This window comes from Dreissena polymorpha, chromosome 4 (genome assembly GCF_020536995.1).
Source record: "Dreissena polymorpha isolate Duluth1 chromosome 4, UMN_Dpol_1.0, whole genome shotgun sequence".
Taxonomy (NCBI): Eukaryota; Metazoa; Mollusca; class Bivalvia; order Myida; family Dreissenidae; genus Dreissena; species Dreissena polymorpha.
This window is the reverse complement of record NC_068358.1, coordinates 129751675-129763931: the sequence shown is the minus strand read 5'-3', so window position 1 is coordinate 129763931 and position 12257 is coordinate 129751675. Positions and strand designations below refer to the sequence as shown.

At 36.3% G+C, this 12257-nt stretch overlaps 1 protein-coding gene across 1 annotated transcript in view; it reads right to left on the bottom strand.

Annotated features, from left to right (window-relative positions):
- Positions 1-12257, bottom strand: part of LOC127876444 (ubiquitin carboxyl-terminal hydrolase 38-like) — a 553141-nt gene that overhangs the window by 442544 nt on the left and 98340 nt on the right. The window lies entirely within an intron of this gene.

Sequence of the window (12257 nt, the reverse complement as noted above, 5' to 3'; positions counted from 1 at the left end):
CCTGGCGGCCATGATTTTCATCCAACCAGAACCATTTTGAAAATTGTCCACAATATCATTGGGACAAATCTTCTGACAAAGTTCATCCAAGATTATATATATAATGTTGTATGTTGTTAACTCTCTAGTTGCTTTCTCTGATCTATTTTGGTTTTCTTTTTCTCTTAATAATCTGTGTGTTAGAATAGTCACTTCTGCTACTGGACACAGTTGTAGTAAATCTGCATGTAATACACATGTAGCCATGTTTTTCAATGGACCGGAACCATTTTTGAACTCCTCCAATATATCATTAGAACAAATGTTCTGACCAACTTAAATGAATATTGGGCCATAAACGTGACTTTTAGAGTGTAAACAAGGTTTCTGTATAGCCATATAAGGAAAAATGTCCCACCCCCTGGCGACCATGTTTTTTACTAACCGGAACCGTTTTAAAACTTACCCAAGATAATCATTTGGTCCGAGAGCCCACTGGTGTTTATTGCAAGTTTTGAGGCCACAAATGGTTTTTGTATATTTCAAAAGGGTATTTTATATCCTTCCAGAAAACCCATTTTTTAAGTGTCACAGCTGTGCATATGTATGATTTTGGGGTAAAATCACTCAAAATCGAAAGTTTTTCTGCTGATTTCTAGAATAAATAAATAAATACACCTTTTCAGCCATGCAAATTAACCCAGGGTTTCTGTTTTGGGGTTTTAAAATAGGTATCAGAAACCTTTCCAATAATTCAGTGAAAAGAAATTAATTGTCCAGGTATTGTTTTTTTAAAAAAAGGTTAAAAACCACCAAATTTCTCATTTTTAGCAGAATTTGCCCATTTTTCAATTCTGCGAAATCATTTTACCAAGTTAACAATTTTCAACATATTTGTCTTATAAGTGTTTTAATAACACACGGCCTCCTTGTTTCATTCCATCAACGACTTTTTTTGATGAACATCTATTAGTGATTTTGGAGGGAAATGAATAATATCACACACAAAATTGCTGATTTCTCTCTCCTCTCTGTCTGTCTGTCTGTCTCTCTCTCTGTCTCTCTCACTCTGTCTCTCTCACTCTGTCTCTCTCACTCTCTCTCTCACTCTCTCTCTCTCTCTCTCTCTCTCTCTCTCTCTCTCTCTCAGCCATATATTTTAACTTTGACCTCGAAAGATGACCTTGTCTTTTCACCACTCAAAATGTGCAGCTCAATGAGATACACATGCATGCCAAATATTAAGTTGCTATCTTCAATATTGCATAAGTTATGACCAAGGTTAACGTTTTGGGGCAAACATACACGTACTCACACACATGCACACACATACAATGACAGACAGGCCTGAAACAACAAGAAACAGTCGGAGACGGGTGATGCTCCCCAAAGGTTTTTTTGTCACAATATTGCACTAGATATTCAGATAAAAGGAAACGTCTTGAGGGCACAGAAGTTGGGGGACAAGAATTTTTGTATAGAAAATTTCAAAGAGCCATAACTCTGTGAAAAATCATCCGCCCAGAACCCGCTGATAATATGCACATCTCCTCTTGGTAGTGAAGCTTCCCATAAAGTGTCATTGAATTCCGGTCATTAGTTGCTGAGAAATAGCCTGGACAAAAATTGTGCATGGACGGACGGACAGACACACACGCACGGACAGACGTAGCATGTTGTACCATTTTTGACGATGCTGGAACATCAAAATATTCTTCACAATGGCGACCTATGTAAAAGACCGAGCCAGTCCGATTGAGATAACTCGATTTTTCAATTACTTTCCTTGGGCATTCGCCACTGCGTAGGAGATTGCTCGTTGATTTTCATTGATAACATTCTCCTAGCAGAGTTGTCGTTTGTGTTTCAACATTCAACAATTGCGGCCCCCATGAGAGTCTCGATTCAAAACTTTCTTACTGCATAAATTGGCTTGTTTCGCTATTTAGAAGCTGTCATTTATGATATATGAATTATTTATTAACTAAATCTCCTCTAATGACAACAATGGATGGAATTCTAAGGATATATTCGATGTGAATGGATCACTTTCTACAACAATGGCTTCGCCCATGAGAGACTTGATAACACTCGTGTCAAAACTTTCTTACAGCTTAAATTGACTTGTTTCGCTATTTAGTAATGCAACAATAAATGGAATTCGAAGGATATATTCAATGTGAAATGAAGCACTTTCTGGATCTCGACAGATTGACAAGGCAAAACTGGCATACTGATGATACTGGTATTTTTAGTTATCAATTTAAGTCACATTTTGCTTTATTAATTTTGTTCGAGCATTTTGCGACTTATTGAATGGCTATGATACCTGATATCAACAGCTCATATGGGATTTACATATCACCAAGCTGTCCTGAAATACAACATTGATTACAAACTCTTTACTCAAATTACTGGTTTGTATGAATTCTTTCTTCTTTCTATTTAAGTAGTTGATATCATAGTCCAAATAATTAGACGTAATTTACCGTTTAGTCCATGTATATCGACCTCATATTTATAGGAGTAGATATTATGTTAAAGGGGCCTTTTCACAAATTTTAACATGTTTTGAAGTTAGTCATTAAATGCTTTATATTAATAAATGTAAACATTGGATCTTAAAAGCTCCAGTTAAAAATCCAGAATAAAATTCTTTTTAAAAAAGTAGGCCGCCGCAGGGCTTGAACCAGTGACCCCCTTAGTCCTGGAGTAAAAACGCATTAGCCTGCTCGACTTTTCTGCCAAGTATAAATGGTTAACGTATTTTATACCTAATATAAGCAATCTTCGTAGTTTCACACAATTAAACAACAACAACATAACTCTCCAAATTATTCAATCGTTTCGCGTTGCAACGCTTTATAATTTTTAAATCGTTAAAAGATGCATATAATGGCTATATTAGACCATGGTAAATGTTCAGTAATACTGTTTCCTAAAAATAACATAACTTAAACAAAAATTTGCGAATCCGATACAACTTTTTTCAATTTTTGTCAATTTACCAAAACGTGAAAAGATCTCTTTAAAGTTAAATGAACTGTATCCCAGTAAAAGAGACATTAAGGCGATTGTGGCCAGTTTAGATCCAGTTCAGCCTGCTGTTGCTTGAAAGCTGTTTGCTTAAGAGCGGTTTTCTGACAATGACAAATAGTTTAATTGGATACTGATTAGACTGCCCTTTTCCTGTGACCTGGCTAATTAAATTCAGAAGCCTGGTAACAGTTTAACGTTAATGTTACCAATGTTTCAGACCAGGGCCTGGATTTTGAAATCTAGGACATGCATGGTCAGAAGATGTCATTTAAGATTATACATTTTTTCAAACATATACAAATGCATACAAATATAAATAGTAAAATGCACTAAGTCAGAAGGCATTTGACTTCGGCTGGTGCCTTGGCACACCAGGTGTTTCGGTTGCAATAGTTTGATGGACTCACTACTTGGATGTGTAGTTACATTATTTACAGTATATCAAACAGTATTTAGCATGAACCAATGATTTCTTCAAACATAAATAATTATTGATGTAAAATGCTTGAAGGAATAATATTTAAGGTTTAAGAAGGCATTTTCTTTTTGTTTTAAAGGATATCTTTGAAAATTATGTTTTTTATGAATTTTTTGGCAACAAGGGGTAACGCATTTTTTAAAAATGTAATTAATTTTCGACAAAAAACTGGTACCATGAATAGCATGAAACAATTTTTTTTTTAAACATTTGTAATTGATGAAAAATGATTGCAAAAATAATATCTAGGGTCTAATAAAGCATTTTTTATTTTATTTTAATAAGTTACTCTGAAAATTCTATTTTTCATGATTTTTTTTTCAATAAGGGGTTATGAAATTTAAAAAATGTTACTGGATTTTTAGACCAAAACTGGTACTATGATAATTCTATAATGCACATAATTCACTAAAAATAACACTTTTGATCAGAAAATTCATATATAATGATGTTTACTTTTATTTTCAAGAAGCATAATGCCTCTTTTTAGTTGTATTCAGCCACAAGTTCTTGTCAGCCACTTAAGGGTTATATGTTGCCTTTCTTTTACAAAATGCAAAATAATTCTACGCTTTGAGACATTCATAAAATATGTTATGTCTTTACAACACCTACAGGCTAATAAATTTATATATCAAGTACTTCCATACTAACAGGACCATTCTAGGAGGGCAACCTAGCAACCTTGATTTGTTCATATCTTCCTATCAATCTGTTATATGTGTTATGAATCATTTGTTTGGAGAACATTTAATGTTTGTTATAACTTTTAAATAATTCAATGTTCAAAGTGATATTGTTATTGACCGATAAACCAACATACTGATTAAAAGGGAATATTTTATTAATTATTTGCATTTTATCTTACATGAGAAATATTTACCTAAATGTTTTTCAAACTATAGAGAAATCTATATACAATTAATAATTGACGACGTTTATCAAAAAAATATTTATGAAATGGAAGTTTAAAGATAAAAATTAATAATGCAAGTTTTTGTCAGATATTCGTAATAATTTCCATTATAATTGAGTGTCTGAGCAATGTGGATGAATGAATATATAGGATAAAACGAACACTTGTCTACACTTGAATTATGATTTATTTTTAGCTCATCTATTTTTTGAAAAAAAAAAGAGCTATTGTCATCACCTTGGCGTCGGCGTCTGCGTCGGCGTCCGGTCAAGTTTTGCGTTTAGGTCCACTTTTCTCAGAAAGTATCAATGCTATTGCATTCAAACTTGGTACACTTACTTACTATCATGAGGGGACTGGGCAGGCAAAGTTAGATAACTCTGGGGTGCATTTTGACAGAATTATGTGCCCTTTTTATACTTAGAAAATTGAAAATTTTGGTTAAGTTTTGTGTTTAGGTCCATTTTATTCCTTAAGTATCAAAGCTATTGCTTTCATACTTGCAACACTTACTAACTATGATAAGGGGACTGTGCAGGAACAGTAATGTAACTCTGAATGGCATTTTGACAGAATTATGTGCCCTTTTTATACTTTGAAAATTGAAAATTTGGTTAAGTTTTGTGTTTAGGTCCACTTTATTCCTACAGTATCAAAGATATTGCTTTCATACTTGCAAGACTTATTAACTATCATAAGGGGACTGTGCAGGCAAAGTTATGTAACTCTGACTGGCATTCGGATGGAATTTTGGGCCCTTTATACTTAGAAAATTGAAAATTTTGTTAAGTTTTGTGTTTTGGTCCACTTTACCCCTAAACTATCATAGATATTGCTTTCATACTTGGAACACTCGCAAACTATCATAATGGTACAGTAAAAGAACAAGTTGCATAACTCTGGTTGTCATTTTTACGGAATTATGGCCCTTTTTTGACTTAGTAACTTTGAATATATGGTTAAATTTTGTGTTTCGATCCACTTTACTTGCAAAGTATCAAGGCTATTGCTTTCAAACTCCAAATACTTTCATGCTTTCATGAGGTTACTGTTCCTGGCAAGTTGAATTTTACCTTGACTTTTGAATGACCTTGACTCTCAAGGTCAGATTATTAAATTTTGCTAAAAATGCCATAACTTCTTTATTTATGATTAGATTTGATTGATACTTTGACAAAACTACTCTTACCTGACATACCACAATGGACTCCACCCAAACCATCCCCCGTGCCCTCCCCCCTCCCCCTCCCCCCACCCTCCCCCCCCCCCCCCCCCCCCGAATCACCCCCCCCCCCCCCCTATCCCCCCACCCTCCCAATTTGTTTTTTTTTGGAACAGTTAAAAAACACAAATATTTATTTTTATTATTTTATGTTTGAAATAACGTCCAACCATCGCACCCAAGAATACCCCGCCCCCCCTCCCCCCCCCCCGAATTCCCCCCCTATTTATTTTTTTTTTAAGATCATCTCACAAATGACCACCACACCCTCACACTATACTATACCCCCCACCCCCCCCCCCGAATCCCCCCCCTATTTTTTTTTTTAAGATCATCTCACAAATGACCACCACACCCTCACACTATACTATACCCCCCCACCCCCCCACATTTTTTTTTTAAACGGTTAAAAAACACAAATATTTCTTTTTATTATAATGCCCCCCTTCGAAGAAGAGGGGGTATATTGCTTTGCTCATGTTGGTCTGTCGGTCGGTCTGTCGGTCGGTCCGTCCACCATGTGGTTGTCAGACGATACTCAAGAACGCTTTGGCCTAGGATCATGAAACTTCATAGGTACATTGATCATGACTCGCAGATGACCCCTATTGATTTTGAGGTCACTAGGTCAAAGGTCAAGGTCACGGTGACCCGAAATAGTAAAATGGTTTCCCGATGATAACTCAAGAAAGCTTAGGCCTAGGATCATGAAACTTGATAGGTAGATTGATCATGACTCGCAGATGAACCCTATTGATTTTCAGGTCACTAGGTCAAAGGTCAAGGTCACAGTGACCCGAAATAGTAAAATGGTTTTCTGATGATAACTCAAGAAAGCTTATGGCTAGGATCATGAAACTTCATAGGTACATTGATCATGACTCGCAGATGACCCCTTTTGATTTTCAGGTCACTAGGTCAAAGATCAAGGTCACAGTGACAAAAAACAAATTTACAAAATGGCTGTCACTACAACTGAGAGCCCATATGGGGGGCATGCATGTTTTACAAACAGCCCTTGTTTTATGTTTGAAATACCGTCCAACCATCGCAGCCAAGAATACCCCCCCACCCCCCCCTCCCCCCTCCCACCCCGAATCCCACCCCCCTATTTTTTTTATTTTTTTTTAAGATCGTCTCACAAATGACCACCACACCCTCACACTGTACTATACCACCACCCCACCCCACCCCCAATTTTTTTATTTGAAACGGTTAAAAAACACAAATATTTATTTTTATTATTTTATGTTTGAAAAACCGTCCAACCATTGCACCCAAGAATACCCCCCACCTCCCCCCCCCCCCCCGAATCCCCCCCCTAATTTTTTTTTTTTTTTTTTTTAAGATCATCTCACTAATGACCACCACACCCTCACACTATACCCCCCCCCCACCCCCCACCCCAATTTTTTTTTTTGAAACGGTTAAAAAACACAAATATTTATTTTTATTATATGTTTGAAATACCGTCCAACCATCGCACCCAAGAATCACCCCCCCCCCCCCCCCGATTTTTTTTTTCGCATTTTTTGAAAAAATATGATATAAATGTCCACGCCCCCACACTATACACCCCTCTTCACTCCACCCCTCCTCACTCCACCCCTCCCTCCTTTGTGATTGAAAATGAGAGTCCCTTCACCTTTAAAAAGAAAATAGATGAGCGGTCTGCACCCGCATGGCGGTGCTCTTGTTCAATATTGTATGCACTTAAGTTTAGCCTTTATGCTTTTTTTAGCATTTATAGACAGTGTCCCTCCCCAAAATCAAGGAATTATAACTTGCCATTCATTTGTGTAATGGTATACAATAATTTTGCGGTATAATATTTGAGAAAAACATTAGATACGAAACTTGTCAGTGATGAAATTTTCCATATGGTTATGGAAATTACCGATCGTCGGTTTCTGAAAAACAATACGTCACGGTTTCCAAAAATATGATGGTTGTGCCCAAAGATTTTGGTGTAAATGAACATTACTGGTTTATATTTTAATAATTTCGATTCTCATTTGATTAATAGGTAATTTCAAGGCTGATAAACTTGAAATATGCAAGCTATTCTTTCGTTTTGCATATGTCTGTTGATACATCTGTACAATCGGTAATTTCCGTAACCACTCGTTAAATTGTAGCAGACACAAGTTTAAATAAAAAAAATTATGTTTTACACTAATATTTTACCTCTTTCTTGCTAAAAACTAATGCATGAATGATTTAAAAGTAATATTGCATCGTTTTCAGCCAGGAACACTGTCTATGACCGCGAAAAAAAACATAAACTTTTTTATTTACGATATTTACTTTATAAATAGCTTGCATGCGGCATGGCATTGCATGTTCCGCAAGATAAATATCTCGACTTTATTTATTTCATGATTTCGGACTGTTTCATCCAATCAGAAAATAGCTTTTAAAGGTAATTTAGACCCATGTTTAGCGAGATTATTAAGTACCACTTTTTATACACTGCCAAATTGTGACATAACAAGTTGCCTCCCTTGTTGGTTCATTCTACTGTATTATTATGCCCCCCTTCGAAGAAGAGAGGGTATATTGTTTTGCACATGTCGGTCCGTATGTCCGTCCACCAGATGGTTTCCGGATGATAACTCAAGAATGCTGGATTCCACATTTATATTCCAATCTTCATAAAATTTGGCCAGAATATAAGTCTCAATGATATCTTGGATCAGTTGGAAAATGGTAACAATTGGTTGAAAAACATGGCTGCCAGGAGGTGGGGCATTTTTCCTTATATTGCTATAGTAAAACATTGTTTACACCCTAGAGGTCACATTTATTTTCTGATCTTCAAGAATTCATGTGAACGACTTTGGGCCTTTCAGGCCCTCTTGTTTGTTCATCTTACCATTTGAAGAAAAGATATCATTGCACAGATGTCTTTAACTTTTAGAATGTGTTATGCTGCATTTCTTATGTGGCTTGTTCGGGGTATATTGTTTAGCGCATGTTGCTCAGTCCGTCAGTTGGTCCGTCCACCAGATGGTTTCCGGATGATAACTCAAGAACGCTTAGGCCTAGGATCATGAAACTTCATAGGTTCATTGATCATGACTCGCAGATGACCCATATTGATTTTGAGGTCACTAGGTCAAAGAGCAAGGTTACGGTGACCCGGAAAAGTAAAATGGTTTCCTGATGATAACTCAAGAACGCTTTTGCCCAGGATCATGAAACTTCATGTGTACATTGATCATGACTCGCAGATGACCACTATTGATTTTGAGGTCACTAGGTCAAAGGTCACGGTTTCCGGATGATAACTCAAGAACGCTTATGCCTAGGATCATGAAACTTCATAGGTTCATTGATCATGACTCGCAGATGAACCCTATTGATTTTCAGGTCACTAGGTCAGAGGTCAAGGTCACGGTGACCCGAAATAGTAAAATGGTTTCCGGATGATAACTCAAAAACGCTTATGCCTAGGATCATGAAACTTCATAGATCATGACTCTCAGATGACCCCTTTAGAGGTCACTAGGTCAAAGGTCAAGGTCACGGTGACCCAAAACAGTAAAATGGTTTCCGGATGATAACTCAAGAACGCTTATGCCTAGGATCATGAAACTTCATAGATGCATTGATCATGACTCGCAGATGATCCCTAATGATTTTCAGGTCACTAGGTCAAAGGTCATGTTCACAGTGACTCAACTTTGAAAAATGGTTTCCGGATGATAACTCAAGAATGCTTACGCCTATGATCATGAAACTTCTTAGGTACATTGATCATGACTCGCAGATGACCCCTATTGACTTTCAGGTCACTAGGTCAAAGGTCAAGGTCACGATGACTTGACAGAGTAAAATGTTTTCCGGATGATAACACAAGAAAGCTTACGCCTAGGATCATGAAACTTCATAGGTACATTGATCATGACTCGCAGATGATTTTCAGGTCACTAGATCAAAGGTCAAGGTCTCAGTTCCAAAAAACGTATTCACACAATGGCTGCCACTACAACTGACAGTCCATATGGGGTGCATGCATGTTTTACAAACAGCCCTTGTTTCAAAAATGTTTTCATGTAGTTTACTTATATTGATATTTACAAAATTGATGCATATGAATGATAGACTTTACTGATTTTAATGATACTGAAATCATGACAGTGAATTAATACTGATAATTATTTAATATATTTTGCTTGATACAATCATGTACATCTATATCAAATGAGATCATACTGTAACTTCAGTGATGAATTTCAGTGAATTAAATTAAATCCAAAATATATGAAACTCCTATATCTCTCCCGCAGCCCGCACACCTAAACATCCTGCTGTGTACCTATCCAGATCCAGATAAAAAGATATGATACATAATTATGTATCATATTGTTCAGAGGGGTTGATTTCACCTCTGTTGTATCAATGTATTGTTTTACTTCTTCAATCAGTGTGTTTAAAGATATATAAACATAGCTCAAGGGTCTTTGCTTCAGGCAATGAATATTTCATATCCTGATCTCTTTTTCTAATGGATATTTTTTACTAGTTCCTTCATTCAATACAGTCAAATATATGTTAAGTAGTATCTGTACACATTGGTAGATTAAATTTGTACATCAAATATTATTTTTTAATTGTTTTTAAAAGATATAGTTCAAATGTTCATACTAGATTAATTTAGAACCTTAGTCATGTCACGGAGATCTAGAGTCCGTGGCCATATGGTAATTAAACATTTTTTAATATAACCACTTTTATATGGAGTCCTGACCAGATCTGAAATGCATATCCCTTTTCTCTGTCACCCTGGTCATCTCCTATCAAAATGGCAAATTATATGCAGAACGGTTCTTTATACACAATGGTTGAATGAAAAAATTGACATCCTTTTCACATGGAAATTTCACTTTGACAGTCAAGGAAAAAGAGCCTTCACAACACAGATCAAAAATACTTTTTATTTGTAGATAATCCCATATCTTGAAACTCTATGTGCATAAATATCTCAAGTTTTCATGAAATCAGGACAACAAAAATGTTTTTTAAGTCCTTAATTGACCTGGCTATAGTAATCAGATTATTATAAGCTCAATTAGTCTATTTATGTCATATGCTTTGTGTATTGTAAACATACACACAATATTGCAGGTACATGATATCAATAAATAATAACAAAGCCATCCATACTATAAAGGTCATGGGCAAAGCCTGTGAGAAAATGTGAACGCATTGAGTGTAATCACACAACGTGCTCATGGTGAGCTTTTTGTGATCGCTTTATGGCCATCGTGAGCCGTCAACATTTGCCTTGTTAACTCTGTGGATGCCACGTTTATATTCCAATCTTCATAAAATTTGGCCAGAATATAAGTCTCAATGATATCTTGGATCAGTTCGAAAATGGTTACAATTGGTTGAAAAACATGGCTGCCAGGGGGTGGGGCATTTTTCCTTATATTGCTATAGTAAAACATTGAGACACCCGAGAGGTCACATTTATTTTCCGATCTTCAAGAATTTTGGTCACAATATTTGTCCCAATAATATCTAGTTATCTCAGGTGAACGACTTTGGGCCTTTCAAGCCCTCGTGTTTGTTCATCTTACCATTTGAAAAAAAGATATCATTGCACAGATGTCTTTTACTTTTAGAATGTGTTATGCTGCATTTATATGTGGCTTGTTCGGGGTATATTGTTTAGCGCATGTCGCACAGTCCGTCAGTTGGTCCGTCCACCAGATGGTATCCGGATGATAACTCAAGAACGCTTAGGCCTAGGATCATAAAACTTCATAGGTACATTGATCATGACTGGCAGATGAACCCTATTGCTTTTCAGGTCACTAGATAAAAGGGTAAGGTCACAGTGACTATAATGCTTAGGCCTAGGATTATGAAACTACATAGGTACATTGATCATGACTGGCATATGACCCCTATTGATGTTCAGGTCATTAGGTCAAAGGTCAAGGTCACAGTGAGTCAAAACAGTTTAATGATTTCCGGATGATAACTCAAGAATGCTTACGTCTAGGATCATGAAACTTCATAGGTACATTGATCATGACTGGCAAATGAACCCTATTGGTTTTCAGGTCACTAGATAAAAGGGTAAGGTAACAGTGACTAGAATGCTTAGGCCTAGGATCATTAAACTACATAGGTACATTGATCATGACTGGCATATGACCCCTATTGATGTTCAGGTCATTAGGTCAAAGGTCAAGGTCACAGTGAGTCAAAACAGTTTAATGATTTCCGGATGATAACTCAAGAATGCTTACGTCTAGGATTATGAAACTCTATAGGTACATTGATAATGACTTGCAGATTACCCCTATTGATGTTTAGGTCACTAGGTCAAAGGTCAAGGTCAAAGTGACTCAAAACAGTAAAATAATATCCGGATGATAACTCAAAAATGCTTACGCCTAGGAACATTAAACTTCATAGGTACATTAATCATGACTGGTATATAACCCTTATTGATTTTCAGGTCACTTGGTCAAAGGTCAAGGTCACAGTGATTCATAACAGTAAAAAGGTTTCCTGATGATAACTCAAGAATGGTTAGGCCTAGGATCATGAAACTTCATAGGTAAATTGATCATGACTGGCAGATGATCCCTATATTTTCAGGT